Genomic DNA, 15,654 nt, shown 5'->3' on the forward strand with positions numbered 1-15,654 from the left:
TTTCTGAACTCTTAATTATGTTCCATTTGTCTATATGGCTCTCTTTATGCCAATAGCATGCTGTTTTGATTACTGTAGCTTTATAGTAAATTTTAGGATTGGGAAATGTGAGTCCTCCAACTTCATTATTCTTTTTCAAGATGGCTTTGGCTATTTGGGCCCCTTACCCTTCCATGTAAATTTGATGATTGGCTTTTCCATTTCTGCAAATAATTAAGTTGGAATTTTGAATGGGATTACTTTGAATCTGTAAATCACTTTGAGTAGAACTGACATCATAGCAATATTTAAGCTTTCAATCTATGATCATGGTCCTTCCTTTTATTTACGTCTTTTTTAATTTATTTTAGCAATATGTTATGTTTTTTTTTGAGTACAAGTCCTTTACATTCTTTGTTAGATTTATTCCTAGATATTTGATTCACTTAGTTGTTGTAGTTGGAATTTTTGTCTTGATTTCTTCTTTGGATTGTTCATTGCTAGAATATGGAAGCACTCCTGATATTTACATGTTGATCTTTTCCTTGCAACTTTATTTAATTCATTTATTAGCCCTAATAATTTTGTTGTAGATTGTTCAGGATTTTCTGCATATAGGAGCATGTCATCTGCAAATGGGGAAAGTTTTACTTCCTCCTTTCCAATTCATATGCCTTTTATTTCTTTTTCTTGCCTAAGAAGTTCTCTGGCTAGAACATCCAGTGCAATGTTGAATAACTGGGGTTAGTGGGGCATCCCACTCTTCTTCCTGATACTAAGGTTAATGCTTTCAGTCTTTCACCATTAAATTTGATGTTAGCTATGGGTTTTTAATATATGCCTCTTATCATGTTGAGGGAGTTTCCTTCTATTCCTAGTTTTCTACTTTTTCTTAAAAAAAATCAATGTTGGGTGCTGGATTTTGACAAATGCCTTTTCTGCATTAATGGAGAGTATCATGTATTTTCCTCTTCATTCTGTTTATGTGGTGTATTACATTAATTGATTTTCTTATGTTGAACCCCCTTGCATAGCTGGGATAAATCCCACTGATCATGGTGTATAATTCTATCAATATGCTGTTGGATTTGGTTTGGTAGTCTTTTGTTGAGGATTTTTATATCTATATTCATAAGAAATATTGGTCTGTAATTTTCTTTCCTTGTGGTCCCTTTATCTTGCTTTGGTAGAAGGGTGATGTTGGCCTCATAAAATGAGTTGTGGAGTATGCCCTTCTCTTCAAATTCTTTGAACATTTTGAGCAAGATTGGTTTTAATTCCTCTTGGAATGTTTGGTAAAATTCACATGTGAAACCATTTGGTCCTGGCCTTTTCTTTTTCTTTGTTGTTTTTTTTTATATAAAATTTTTTATTTAAGTATAACATACATACATAAAAGTACACAAATTACAAGTGAACATCTTAAGGAAATATCACAAAGTGAACACATTGATGCAACTGCCACCCAGATCAGAGAAACAGAACACTACCACAAGCCCCCAAGAAGCCTATCCAATGCCTTCTCTCATCACTACTCTTTCCCTCTTCCCCAAAGGTAACCAGCATCCTGGCTTCTAATATCATCTTATTGTGAACTTCATATACATGGAATCATACAGTATGTGTTTTTTGTGTGTCTGGTTTCTTTTGCTTGATTTATTTGCATTTTTGTTGTGGGATTATTTACATCCTGAATTTTTGCCATTTGTGTGTGCTTCACCTCTTATTTTAGATAAACTTAACGATAGTCACAGATTATCCACAAGTTCGCAAGTGTACTAGAGAGTGAAAATGCCTTCCAATAATTTATTGGAATTTCATTGAATCTGTGCCTTCTTTTCATTATCATAAGGCTGAGAGTAGCTGAACTTCTCAGGCATCCAGGCTTTGTCACATTTTAGCTGTGCCTCTGGAGAAGATGCCTCATCATCTGAATGTTGCTGTGAGAATTGAGATGTAAAGACACTCGGTAAACTGTAAAAACCCTACATGTATTTCAGGTGTTGTTTTCATGTTGTATTTCATCTTGACAGCCAAGGGATGATGAAGATGATTTTTTGATTCTTCAAGATGATCTATCAGGGTATGGATGTAAACTCCCACAGGTGAAGGAGGATCACATTGTTTTGGGAGAAGGGGGCAGATCAGTAGGCTCTGATGAGCACTGAGATTTATAAGACTAGCAATAGGTGTTTTTGGTTCTTGTAGGGTCCATCTGCGGTGGTGTCCTCTTTCTTCCATTTGCCATGGAGACCAATCCCTGTTCTTTCGTTTCTTCTGGTACTGGGAACATTCCTCCAGCACAGGTGGAATGAAGGGGGCTTATCCCAGACATTCTAGTTGCCATGCTTTGAAGGTGGGGGGGCTGGTTATTAGCAAAAAAATAGCATGGAGGGGCTGGCGGCCTCGATGGCCACTGTGGAACCAAGCCTACTGATAAAGGCTAAGGTCAGCTGCGGCTCATGCTGAGCTGGAGGAGGGCAGGAGGCAGGAGAGGATGGGACCAACAGCAGGGAGGACTTGGGGGTGTGCAGCGGCATCAGTGAGAGTTCCAGTCTGGGTGGCACTGACCCATCCACTTTGGCATTTTCTTTCTTGGGAGATTTTTGATTACTGATTCAATCTCTTTATTAGTTATTGGTTTGTTAAGATCTTCTATTTCTTGAGTAAGTGTGTGCAGTTTATGTGTTTCTAGGAATTTGCCTATTTTGTCTAGGTTATCTAATTTTGTTGGCCTATAGATGTTCATAGATCCCACTTACAGCCCTTATTTTTTGTGTGGTTAATAGTAATGTCCCCCCTTTCATTCGTGTTTTATTTTTTTTCCTTGTGTATGTAGCTAAAAGTTTTTCAGATTTGTTGATCTTTTTTCCAAAGACCAACTTTTAGTTTTGTTGATACTCTCTAAAGCTTTTTTAATTCTTTTTCATTTATCTCCATCCTAATCTTTGTTATATCCTTTTGCCTGTTGATTTGAGGTTTTGTTTGCTCTTATTTGCCTAGATCCTCCAGTTTTGATGTTAAGTTTCTGAGTTTAGTTCTTTCTTCCACTTTAATTTAAGTATTTAGAACTATACTTTTCCCTCTCATCACTACTCTTCCAGTTTGCTAATGCTGACATTAAGCAAAATACCAGAAATGGATTGGCTTTTATAAAGGGGGTTTATTTGGTTACAAAGTTACAGTCTTAAGTCCATAAAGTTTCCAAGGTAAGGCATCAAAAAAGGGTACCTTCACTGGAGAAAGGCCACTGGCATCAGGAAAACCTGTGTTACCTGGGAAGGAATGTGGCTGGTGTCTGCTTGCTCCCAGGTTGTGTTTCCAAATGGTATTCTCCAAATGTTGCTTTTGGGGCATTTTATCCTCTCTTAGCTGGAGCTCCTCTTCAAAATGTCACTCTCAGTTGTTCTCAGCTCTCTGTGTTTTCTTCAAAGTGTCCCTTGTGGCTGTAGCAAGCTCACTCCTTCTGTCTAAGCTTATATAGTGCTCTAGTAAACTAATCAAGACCCATGCTGAATGGGTGGGGCCACACCTCCATGGAAATTATCTCATCAGAGTTATCACCTACAGTTGGGTGGGTTGCATCTCCATGGAAATACTCAATCAGAGAATTACAATCTAATCAACACTAATCAACACTAATACATCTGCCCACACAAGAATGCATCAAAGATAATGGTGTTTTGGGGGACATAATATATTCAAACTGGCACAACTACCTTTGCTGCATCCTACATGTTTTGGTTTGTTGTGTTTACATGTTTATTCACCTCAAGATATTTCCTAATTTCTATTATGATCTCTTATTTGACTCCTTGGTTGTTTAAGACTACTTTGTTAAAGTTTCACATATTTGTGAATTTTCTATTTCTCCCTCTTTTATTGACTTCTAGTTTCATTCCATTGTTGGTGAGAAGATGTATTGTATGATTTCAGTAATTTTGAATGTATTGCGACTTGTTTTATGACCTAACATGTGGTCCATCCTGGAGAATGTACACTAGAGAAGAATGTTTATTCAACTGCTGTTGGGTGACGTGTAGTATTTATCTGTTTCATCCAATTAGTTTAGGGTATTGTTCAATTCTTTTGTTTCCTTATTGATCTTCTGTCTAGATATTCTATACAGTATTGAATGTGGTATATGAAGTTTCATACTGCTGATGTAGCTTCAAAATATATTAACTAATTGACATATTTGAAGGGAGAATGTCAATTTGTTCGTATATTTTGAGGTCTGTTGGGTGCATATACATTTATAATTGTGATGTATTTTTGTTCGATTCATCCTTTTATCAGTAAATAGTGACCTTCTTTTTCCTTTGTGGCAGTTTCCATTCAGCTACAGTAAGTATTTCCATGTTACTTGATCACTGAAAACATATGTACACAACATTAAGCTCTTTTCCATTTTCTTTCTTTTTTTTAAGAGTAGCTCACTGATTTGTGGGTTGGTTGATACAATACAGACTCTAAGGGGAAAAGTACAAAATGGCACTTAACACAAATGCCAGCATTCATCACATATGGTTACAACTAAGGGTAAATTAATTTTCATGTTGCTCACCTTTTTTAGAACATAATGCCATTAACTTGAACTTGAGGTATGTAAACAAAACATACACAACATTATACAAAATACTTTTCATAAGTAACACTATAAGTTGAAATATTGGGAAATGAATATCTGTGCTGGTTTGTATTTTGACTTAATAGAAGAAGAAGAGAACAACATTCAACTAGGGAGGTTTATACTAATAATAAATCTCTTAAAGTTAAATACGTCTTCCTCCTTTTATACTCACCACAGGCTACACAATGTCTTGAGAGGGTTCATTATGAGAAAAATGTCAGTCACAGCTTTAAGACTTAACTTTGGAAGGAACTAATGAGAAAGCCAATTGAAGATGAGACTTCATCTTTGTTTCCAAATAAGTGTCTTAATTTTTCTTCTTATAGAAAAAAATTAAATCAGTATATATTATAAAAAATTCTAAACCATTAATTTTTGCAACTTTCAGGAAAAGTCCAGCACTTCATTTACACAAAGTCTATGAGAAGAGGTCAGTAGGGATCATCTAATCTTAAGTCATGACATCAGCTATTCAAGTCCTTGACACAATCCCTCACTTGTAAGAGCATAGCATGCCTGGATATGCCACTGGTGATTTATAATGGTAGTTTCAAAAACTTGGAGATGTCTGCTACAGTCATGCATTCTTTAACATCTTGCTTATTAGCAAAAATCAGCAACTCAGCTTTTCTTAGGTCCTCATGCGCTACCATTTTATACAGTTCTTCTCTAGTTACGGAAAACCTTTGTCTGTACTTCCACAAAAAGTATTACAAACTCAGTGATAGTATAGTAAGTTTTGCCAGTTTGGATATATTATATCCCCCAAAAAGCCGTGTTCTTTAATGAAATATTGTGGGTGAAGATTTATTGGTCTTTTGTTTAGGATGGAAACTTTTGATTGTTTCCATGGAGACGTGACTCACCCAACTATGGTTGATACTTTTGATTAGATTATTTCCATGAAGGTGTGTCTCCATCCATTCAGGGTGGGTCCTGATTAGTTCACTGTAGTATTTAAGAGAGAAGCTAAGAGCTGACACAGACCCAGATGCTTGCTGATGTTTGGAGATGCTTGGAGATGCAGACAGAAGGATGTTTGGAGATGCTAAGCTAAGAGATGAAGCTCAGAGTTTTCCCCAGAGAAGCTAAGAGAGGACTCCCAGAAACTTAGATAGAAATGTCCTGGGAGAAAGAAGTAGGGACACAGTAGAGCAGGAGAGAGGAGCTAAGATAGATGCCCAGAGACATTTTGGACAAAGACATTTTGAAACACAGCCCAGGAGCCAAGGAGAAGCAGATGCCAGTCACATGCGTTCCCAGCTGACAGAAGTGTTCAGAACACCATCAGCCATTCCTCAGTGAAGGTATCATCTTGTTGATGCCTTAGTTCTGGGCTCTTCTATGGCCTTAGAACTGTGACTTGTAACCTAATAAATCTCCTTTATAAAAGCCAATCCATTTCTGGTATTTTGCATAATGGCAGCATTAGAAAACTGGAACATAAGTGTTATAGGAAGAACAAAGTGTTTCTTGGCCACAAATATCCCACATTAGGAAATGTGTATTATTCATGACTATCTCTTCTATATTACTTCCTATTTTGGAGGATGTATATGCAACTTCATTCATAGAAAATTAGTACAGAATGGTAGGTTTCCCTGTATTATCCAGTCCAACAGTGATAAATTTTTGCTCCTGGTGATTGAACAGTCTCCATATCCTGGTGAAGAGAATTCCCATTCCTAGGTAGCAGACACCACCCCCCCCCCCAACCACCAACCACCTGGGCTGCCTGGCCTCCCCTGACTCAGGCTGAGGGGGAGGAGAGAGAAGATCCAGAGCCTCTGCCTCTGCTGCTGCTGCTCCCATGCTTGCTGCCAGCCACTTCCCCAGCAACAAGAGAAACACTGAAGCCCAGGTTGCCCTGCCACATGGGCTGGCTGCCGCGGTGACACTCGCCTGGAACGCAGACATCGCCACTGCGTTGTCTGCGATGAGGCTCATGGGCCACCATCCACCCCCAGATACTCTGGGGTGGCTGCAGTGGCAGCTACCATGTGGGCTACATTTATATTTAAAAGTCATGACTGTAATGTAGGATGTTCTTCTTCATGTTTGCATTTTGTCTGTGTTAAGTCCTGTAACTTTTTTGACCCCTAATTCTGCTTTTAGTGCCTACTTTCATATTTACTTGATTTTTTTGTATTGTACCATTTTGAGTCCTTTCTCATTTCTTTCTGAATATATTTTTCAAGTATTTTCTTTGTGGTTACAATGGTGTTAAAATTTAATATTCTAAATATAGACAATTATATTTGATTTGATACCAATATAATTCAAATAGCATATTCATATGCTGTTCCTACACCCCTTTGTCACCCCACTTTTTAAATTGTTTTTTACAGAATACATCTTTGTATATGTATGTCCAAAAGCATAGGGTTTTTTTTATTCATTTTTATTGAGATATATTCATCTGTCGCCATGCAGTCATACAAAGCATACATTCAGTTGTTCACAGTACCATTATATAATTGTGTTCATCACCAAAATTAATTTTTGAACATTTTCATTACCACATACACAAAAATAATAACAGTAAAAATTAAAGTGAAACTGAAAAAGAACAATTAAAATAAAAAAGAACACTCAGTGTTTTTTTTTTTTTGCCCCCATTTTTCTACTCATCCATCCATAAACTAGACAAAGGGGAGTGTGGTCCATATGGCTTTCCCAATCACATTGTCACCCCTCACAAGCTACATTTTTATACAATCATCTTCAAGATTCATGGGTTCTGGGTTGCAGTTTGATAGTTTCAGGTATTTACTGCTAGCTATTCCAATTCATTAGAACCTAAAAAGGGTTGTCCATATTGTGCGTAAGAGTGCCCGCCAGAGTGACCTCTCGGCTCCTTTTGGAATCTCTCAGCCACTGAAACCTATTTCCTTTCACATCCCTCAGAAGTTGTTCTCCATCCCACGATGCTGGGTCTGGATTCCTCCCCGGGAGTCATATTCCACATTGCCAGGGAGCTTCACTCCCCTGGGTGTCAGATCCCATGTAGGGGAAAGGGCAATGTTTTCACCTGCCAAGTTGGCTTAGCTAGAGAGAGAGGGCCACATCTGAGCAACAAAGAGGCATTCAGGAGGAGGCTCTTAGGCACAATTATAGGGAGGCCTAGCCTCTCCTTTGCAGCAACAGTCTTCCCAAGGGTAAGTCCTGTGGTAGAGGGCTCAGCCTATCAAGCCACCAGTCCCCTATGTCTGTGAGCACATAAGCAACCATTGAGGTGGGGGAGCCCAATACCCCTGCATTCTCCACCAGCTCCTCAAGGGGGCTCTGCATATTTTTTTTTATTATTTTTTTTTAATTAACTCTTTTTTTAAAAAGTTAACTATATAAAAAAAAGAAAAACAGTAAAAAAAAACATTTCAAACAAACCATAACATGACAAGGGAGTAAGAAAAAGACAACTAACCTAAAATAACTACTTTACTTCCAATGTTCCTACTCTACCCCAAGAAAATAACCTAATATAGCAACATTTCTGTGAACTTGTTCCTACCATACCCATCAGAAATTAACAAACCATAGTCATTTCTGGGCATTCTCAGAATGTCAAATTTACCCACAATAGCTTATCTGTTCTTATTGGGTTATCATTCCCCCTCCATTAACTGCTCACTATTGCTAGTTCCCCTACATTCTACATTATAAACCATTTATTTTACACTTTTCAGTGTTCACATTAGTGGTAGCATATAATATTTCTCTTTTTGTTCCTGGCTTATTTCGCTCGGCATTATGTCTTCAAGTTTCGTCCATGTTGTCATATGTTTCATGACATTATTCCTTCTACTGCCACATAGTATTCCATCGTGTGTATATACCACATTTTATTTATCCATTCATCTGTTGAAAGACATTTGGGTTGTTTCCATCTCTTGGCAATTGTGAATAATGCTGCTGTGAACACTGGAGTGCAGATATCTGTTTGTGTCACTACAAAAGCATAGATTTTTCATTTTTTATGCATTTGTGTTTTTGCATCTGTGCAATGTAAGGAAAGGAATTACCTACCAAAAAATAAAATATAAAGTACTGGCATTTTAATTCCCATATGGTTGCCATAAATGGAGGTCTTTATTTCTTTATGTTGCTTTGATCCACTATCTAGTGTCCTTTCCTTTCAGTCTGAAAAAACTCCCTTTAGCATTACTTGTAGGGCAGGTCTATTGGTAATTGTCTCCATCATCTTTTGCTTATGGGAATATCATAATGTGCTCCCTGTTTTTGAAAGAAAGTCTTCCAGGATACAAAATTATTGGTTGGCAATTTGTTTCCTCAGCACTTTAAATATTTCATCCCACTACCTTCTTGCCACAATGGTTTCTGATGAGAATTCAGCACTTAATCTAATTGAAACTCCCTTGTACACAACATGTTGCTTTTGTTTTGCAGCTTACAGAACTATCTCCCTGTCCTGGCATTTGACAGTTTGGTTACTATGTGACTGGTCATATTTCTCTTCAATTTCATCCAGTTTGGTGTTTGTTGGGCTTCTTGGATATGCATATTCATGTCTTTTGCTACGTCTGGGCAGTTTTCTTTGATTACTTCTATGACTATTCCTTCTGCCCCTTTCTCTGTTTCTTCTCCTTCTAGGACTCCCATAATACATCTATTAGTACACTTGTGTCCCACAGGTCTCTTAGACTGTTTTCACTTTTTCCAAGTCTTCTTTCTTTCTGCTTCGCAGCCTGGCTCATTTCAACTATCTTGTGGATTCTTTCTTTTTCTGGCTCCAATCTGCTCTTGGTACCTTCTAGGGAATTTCTCATTTTAGTTATTGTTCTGTTCATCTCCAGTAGTTCTGTTTGGTTCCTTCTTAAATTTCTTTCTCTTAATTGAGAGTCTCATATTGTTCATTCACAGTTTTCCTTAAATCCTTTAAATTCCTTTTCTGCATTTTCCTTTATTTCCTTGAGTTTATCGAGGATCATTTTTAAAAAGTCTTTGGTGTATCCACAGTCTGGTCTTCTTCATTGATGTTTCCTGGATTTTATCTTCTTTCATTGGATTGGCCATCATTTTCTTTTTCCTTGTTAGTCTTGTAATCCTTTCCTGCATACTGTACATTTTAATATTTTAAAGCATTAATCTGGGAATTTAGATCCTGAGCTATCTGGTGTTTGAGTTTATACCTGGCTGGTGATATGATTGCAATTTTCTTGAGTTCCAGGAACTAACGAAACCAAACCAATGCAGAAACCACCTTTCCCAATCTTTGCAAATATGCTTTGCATTGTCCAGTGCTCTCCTTCAGAGTTCAGCACTGCCCTGCCTCCCTCCCCCCCCCCCCCCATCAACAAGATAATCCTGTGCTGACTACCAGTGCATGGTCCTCTCCCTCTTTTCTGAGCCTGTGTCTTTTCCTGGGCTTGTGCTTGCTAGTGGCCATAGGGTTCCCCTGTTTACAGGAAATTGAATAACCCTCTAGCCTCTATGAAGCAGACCTTCTTACTGTCCTGGGTGCTCTACCACAGGACTTAAAAAGTAAGCCTTTACTCCGGGTTGCCTGACACAATTGTTTCTGCTTTAGCTGTCCAGACAGCTTTTGCTTATAAGGCAAATTTGGAAGAGGTTCATAGAGGAGTTTCCTATGTCTGTCTTTCCCAGCCAGAAGGAGGCTAGTGACTCACAAAGGGAGTGATCAGCTCCATGTTGCCCTATGGAGAGTTAAGGAAGGGGCCAGCAAGGATGCCAGGAGCTTCTCCTATGGCTTTTTGATGCTGCATTTTCTTGATTTGGCTCTTTCCCGGTAAATGTGGCCCTTTAACTCTTTTCCATAGTTTTGTGTCCTTTCCTTAAGACTCTCTGCTGGTTTTCTCTGAGGCAGGTTGGGACAATGGCTGCCCTTAGAGCCAGGCCCACAGTGATCTAAAGTAGCAAATCAAAAGCAGAGGTCAGCAATTGAACTGCACACTACCAGATCTTGGGAAGCTGGGTCTTTCTATGGCATCCTGGTACCAGCAAGTTGTATTAAGAGCTGGGTTTGAGTCCACCACTGCTGCCTGCTGTGAGGCTGTGGGATGGACAATGGTAGCCACTGTATGGAGAGTGAACTCACTGGTTTTCACCACAGTTTACCACAATTTCCTCCTGCTCTTTCTTGGATGCTGCACAGTGTTCTACCATATTACAGAGCTTTAAAAATCATTGATTTAGAGTACCTGCAAGTGTAATTTTGATTTTGGTGGCAGGCCTGTTTCCTGGAGCTAACTACTCTGCCATCTTCCCACAGTCCTCCTTTTGAGCGTCTTTTTTGTGATTGTTTTAACTTTTCTCTTATCTGTTATTCACTACCTTGTTTGACAGTTTTTCAGGGTCTTCTTAGGCTCTCACTTACTTATTCCTTATATGAACTCAATAACTTATTATACTGTCTTCTTTCTTTCTCTCTTCTTACCTTACTAATTTCATTACTTCTTCCTTGTCAACACATATAACAGAGCTTATAATCGATGAAATTTTTATATTATTCTTTCACTTCTTAATCCACCTGAATTTTAGTATTAAATTAATGTTAAATATAGTAAATGCTCATAATCAGCCCTTTTCCGAAGTTTTCCCAAATATCACTTGGTTGAAGTAGGTTGTTCCATTATTAAATTGCTTTGACAGCAGTATGGCTTAGGTTACTCTGTATTTCATATTGATTTCCTATTAAATTTATACTTGATTTCCTATTGCCTTTGTTACTGAAAAGTTCAGGTTCACTGATGAACACTGAAATCAATATAGCTATACCAGTGCTTAAGAGAGAGAAAGGGCTTTATTTCATGGCCACCTAGGAAGGAGGCAGGATTAAGTAAAACCTTAAATCTGTCTCCCTGTGTTTAGTGAGTTTAGGGTTTTTATGGATTCAAACAAAGGGAGGTGGAGTTGCTTTTGTTACAATAACAAGCATAAACAACTATAGTATCAGCGGTTATACCTTTACACATTATACTGGATAAAATTTCCTTGGGTGCTCTGTGTCTCTTAATGTGGTTTTGCTTTTGTTCGGTTTTGTATATTTCTCTTGAGACATTTGAACCTGTCTGTTTCTACTATCTTGTTAGTTATTTGATCTAAATACCAGGAGGGACTGAGGAATTTTCATGATGGCATTTAGGACATTCATCTGATATTGACATTTTGCTTTAAGGAAATAATAGACTTGTGCCCATTTGGAGAAGGAGACAAATTATCTCCCAAGGAGTATCAATGACACTAGTTGTCTAGATGGAAGTCATATTTTGAATGTTCATTTTTTTGGATACTGACAGATGTCTTCCCACATGAGATGTTCTAAACAGGCTAGTCTCTGAATTCTTCAAGGATAGAGTTCATTGGTTGTCCAAGTTCTACCAATGTACACCTTGTGCACAACTAGAAGATGTGACTACCAAACCTGCATCCAGTTGTCAAGTTTGCTGTTTCTTTGGTTTCTTAGGTATTGGAAACTACCTGCTGTGGTGGTTTGAAACTGTATGTAGCTCAGAAAAAAATACATTCTTAAATGAAATCCATTCCTGTGGGTGTGGACCCATTGTAAGTAGAACATTTTTAGGAGGTTACTTCGGTTAAGGTGTGGCCCACCTCATTCAGGATGGGTCTTAATCTTCTTACTGGGGCCTAATAAGCAGAAAGAATTCAGAAAGAGAGAGAGAGAGAGAGAGAGAGAGAGAGAGAGAAGCAAGAAACTGAAATCAACGAAATCCAGAATAGAAGGGAGAGACCAGAAGATGCCAACATGTGCCTTGAATGTGGCAGAGGAGCTGAGGATCACTGACAGCCAATTCAAGGTGAAAGCATTACCTTGAGGATTCCTTGATTTGGAGATTTTCCCAGCCTCAAACTATAAGCTAATAAATTCCCATTGTTTAAGCCAATACATTTCATATTATCTTCTTTAAGCAGCTTAGGAAACAAAAACACCTGTGTATGTAGAAACTCATGGTTAATTTTACTGCCTAACTTCGTATTCATGTATTTGAAAATTGTCTTCCTTCAATGTCTAACAGGCTTTCCTAAGTGGCGTAGATTTGACAATAATTGAGGGGAGACCTAAATGACCATCTAGTCCACTATTTTTTTATCAGAACTATTTAAGGGTCTCCAAATGCCCAGAACAGAATGGGTGTCCAGAGTTGACTCATCTTTACTTCAAATAAGCTGTTCCACTCTTATATGTTTTATAAAACAAGAGATTCAGTAAAGATTTCCTTTAATGGGTACATTTAATATTAGGACATTTTGAAAATCTTCTTCTTATTCTAAATTTCTCCTTTTGCAGAACAGAAAATAACTATGAATTATTTTAATCAGAGAGGAATAATTTCTTCACATATATATTCATATACCTTGAATAAATAGGTATATAAATCATGTTTGTGGATAGAAATCATTAAAATGATAGAAATTGCAAATTTCAAATTAATTTGAACTGTTTTAATTTAATTCCTTATGGAGACATTTTGTAATTTAAGAAAATGCCTCTAAGGTAACATAAAAAATATGAAAATTTATTAGAATATTTCAATTCATAGAAGTAACATAATAATAGTGGCTTGCCCAAGCAGATATTACAATATACTATGATTGAGTGAAGATCTATAGATATTATATAAGTGCTGAGAAAGGAATTTATATATAAATACAGAAAACATTTGACATTAGTTATCAACATATGGTGTCAAATGTATCAATATGTAATACTGGCAAAAATGTGCAGTAAACTTAAATCTCTGCATCGTGCCCTGATTTTTAAAATGTAAATAAATACAGATAAAAGATAAAAATATAAAAGTTAAGTAATGAGAAGGAAATGCTGAAAAACTCTTTTATAGCCATAGGAAGTATTGAAGATTTTTTAAAAAAGCAGAACAGCTACCCAGATAATGTAAATGAAAACAGTTGTTGCAATTGACTGTATTAAAAACTTATTGAAACATCCTTATGGTAAAAGGATGCATTAACTAAGTGAAAATATCAATTATGGTCTATGGAAAATATTTAGTGACATTTGAATCATAATTTAATCAACAGCCTAAAGAAATTAAAACATGAAAAAGGAACCTGTAAAATTTATAAGATCAACAGGTTAAAAATTGAAGAAATTCCATTTTGTAAAATAGAGATATTAGTAGTCTGAATATGAATATATTTGTATATAATTAAATGTTGCATGTGAAAACGATAAGGTAGCTTAATTTTTTGACAAAATACAAATATTACAGATTGAGTATATTTGATGAGGGTGTGGGGAAACAGGCATGTATGTAATCTAGATTTGAAGTTATTTTGTTAATTTATTGTTTTACTGATGCCATAAAAATTACCTCATTGCTCTCAGGGTCCTGAGGAGACAATTTGCAGAGATTTCTGCCAAAAAGCAGATGTTGGCATTTGTTACCAGACTCTAGCTTTTAATTTATTTTTCTTATCCTTCTTAATTTTAACTTTTTCATCTGTGTTTTGGTTGCAGGAACTTCCTTTGTATCTTCTTCAACAGGAATCCAGAAATCTGGTTAGTTAATACAGATTCATTTGGAAGCTGAAAATGGTAAGTTTTATATATTTTATATTGTAAATTTTAACAGCAAAATTTGCCAAACAGAAGTTACAACAGAATGATCCTTCAAAAAGTAAAAAATAAGTGAATAAATAAATTAATTAATTCATTAATTAATTAATTAAAATAAAGTATTATGACTACACTTATGTCAAGAAATAGACTCTTGCCTGCAAAACCATTTGGCATTGTCTCGACAAGGGAAAATATGCATATCCCATTACCCCAAAATTACATTAGTGGGCATAAAACTTCTTACAAGCATCTGAGGAGAGTTAAAAGATGTTTAGGGAGGAATTGTTCATTATAAAAAAAGTAACATAAAAACACCAACACAATTATCTATTTAAAGGTAGATAAAATGATAATTTTTCATATTCACTTAGAGGAATAGTACATAGAGGTGAACAAAATGAATGAATGAAGATCACAAGAAGTTTGAAAAGCAAGTTATGTGAGAATAAATGCAGTATTCATGTAAATTACTGAACTGCCAAAATTAAATACATATACAACTATTATCTATAAAAGTTTATACACATACAAACACATGCATATATATGAATACATACATGTAGTGAAATAATCAAGAAAGACTTGGTCCATTTCATTGTATTATCAAAATTTTGGTTATGCATATTTGTAGTAGTCCTCTGTTATCCTTTCAGTATCCTAGGGATCAGTAGTAATAAGTCCTCTAATTTTCAATAATGATCACTTATATTTTCTCTCTTTTTTATTTTATTTTTATTTTATTTTATTAGTGGTTTATGAAAAAATCATACAAATAGTACAGAGTTCCCATATATCTAGGAGAGCCCTTCCAAGCAGCCAACAGTTTCTCCTTTTCATTATTTTCCTAGCTATTCTTTATTTGTCCCTATGAACTTTAATACCAGCTAGTTGAGCTCAAGAAAACAAAATTGTTTTTTTTTTAATTGGAAAAGGGTCATACTTATGATTAGCATAGGATAAACTGACATCTTAAAGACAGTGAATCATCTAGTCTAAGAGCAAGGGATATCTGTCTTTCCAATTGTCCAAAACTGTATTTCAGGGTTGTTTTATTGTTCCTCATCTAGGATTTCAACATTGCTTGTTAATTTCTAGGTTATTTATCTTCTTGGATGTGATTTTAAAAAGGGTTTTCCCTACCATTAATTTCCAAATTGTTACTTTTATGTGGATTTAAAGGAAATTGCTTTCCGTAGGTTAATATATATGTAATGTTACAGCACTGAAATTTTTTCAAGTAAGGTTTTCAAAGATTCCCTAGTTTTTTTGGTTTACTGTCATATGTGCAAATAGATGTAAATTTAATTTTTCTTTTCTGTTTTTATATATTTCTCTGATTTTTTCCCCACATGGCCTAATATTGCACATGTAATATTATATTACAGGTAATGGGTATCATTGCCTGTACTTTATATTAGTGAAAATGCTTTTAAATTAAGATGTTTGTTTTAGGACTGAGCAT

The sequence above is a fragment of the Choloepus didactylus genome, chromosome 13, assembly GCF_015220235.1.
Source record: "Choloepus didactylus isolate mChoDid1 chromosome 13, mChoDid1.pri, whole genome shotgun sequence".
NCBI lineage: Eukaryota > Metazoa > Chordata > Mammalia > Pilosa > Megalonychidae > Choloepus > Choloepus didactylus.